This window comes from Pteropus alecto, unplaced genomic scaffold, assembly GCF_000325575.1.
Source record: "Pteropus alecto unplaced genomic scaffold, ASM32557v1 scaffold21, whole genome shotgun sequence".
In the NCBI taxonomy this organism is placed as follows: Eukaryota; Metazoa; Chordata; class Mammalia; order Chiroptera; family Pteropodidae; genus Pteropus; species Pteropus alecto.
The window spans coordinates 2,333,025-2,334,472 of NW_006436282.1; the positions used below are offsets into that span (position 1 = coordinate 2,333,025).

The 1,448-nt window shown below is 33.6% G+C and overlaps 1 protein-coding gene across 2 annotated transcripts in view; it reads right to left on the bottom strand.

Annotated features, from left to right (window-relative positions):
- The window catches only part of SGCE (sarcoglycan epsilon), a 68,103-nt gene that overhangs the window by 14,946 nt on the left and 51,709 nt on the right, over positions 1-1,448 (bottom strand). The gene's annotated exons all lie outside the window — the stretch shown is intronic.

The window sequence follows — 1,448 nt, forward strand, 5'->3', positions numbered from 1 at the left end:
GACAACTTTTCAATAATTACAACCTTGATCTTACTGACATCTAGTTGGCAGAAATAGTTTTTAGAAAAGACAGTCTAAGGAACATGTAACACAACCAGTGCTACAGTTTTACTAAATTCTATCCCAGATCAAAAGATGCCTACTTATATTATATTAATTTACCTCCACAGGAATTGAATTGCTTCCACTGAGTTGAATTTAATTATGCTAAGGCTTTTATTGAGGGACACTACAAAAACAGCCATGTGAAATTTGTTACTACATGTGCCACCTCCCCTCAAAAAATGTTGGGGAGAATTAGTTGTGGCATTTCTCGGTATCCTCTCTGAAAAAAAACTCTACTTAGAGAATTTTGTTAACAACACAGTGCTAGTAAAAACTTTATTTTCTGCCTTTAAGACTTAGAATATCTGATGAATTTCCACTTTTAAGCCTGGACATTAGGAGGCTTGTGGTTAAACTTGATCTTAGGCATTTTTTTTTTTTTAAATTTAGGTCCTGGTTTTTCATTTCTTTTATATTTTATTATGTTTATTCACTGATTCTTTCATTTAAGCCTCCTGAAAACTTTAGTGGTAAGATGTAACATATACATAAATACATGTAAAATAAAAAATGAAAAGTCACAACCTTTCTATTTATAAAGTTGTACCACAGAAACTAAAATGTTCAAAGCATAAGTCACTTTTAAACCTTTAGAAATTAGATAATATTCCTAAACATAAACATTTTACAGCACAAGCACAAGTAAAACAGCAACTAGGCCACCCCCTGTCCCCACTCATCTACTGACTCTGGTTAGAGGCATCTATTTAAATTATGATCCCAGCCACTGAGTCTCTCGCATCCTGTGCCATTAGCACCATGACTGAAATACTGAGCTTTGTAAACTCAACATTTATCTATAATACATAAACCACACCATCTTAGTAATTTTACTTGATTTAAGAAGGTGAAGAAAGAGCATAATTTTCCTAAGACACAAGCAACATGAAAAGAGGCCAGAGCCAAGGGCTACAGGTGCTAAGTGCTGCAACGTGAGTAAGATGTTCTCCCCTACTGGATCCAGGAAAGTTGCCTGCAGTTGGTTCTCTGAGACATGAAGTGACAGTTTGTTTATGTGTCAATAACTCTGTTCAAATGTCAACTTTAAACTTAGATCTAATTCAGTCACCACTAATCATCAAGAGTTGACAGAAGTTAAATCTAAAGGTTACAAAAGAAGAACTTTCCTAGCTTCTAAAAAGTAGGATCAAAAAATATTATATAAACACTATATAAAATGTTACATATATATTTCTTACATATATATGAAACTGTACCCGCATTTTCCTAAGTCTTTCAGCATGCTAATTAAAAAGTGGTTTAGAAAGAAATATTTAGTATTTATGGGGCTGTGGGTAAGATTCTAATTTTCCTCACTTGGAGCTGTTTCTTATCCCTTGAAC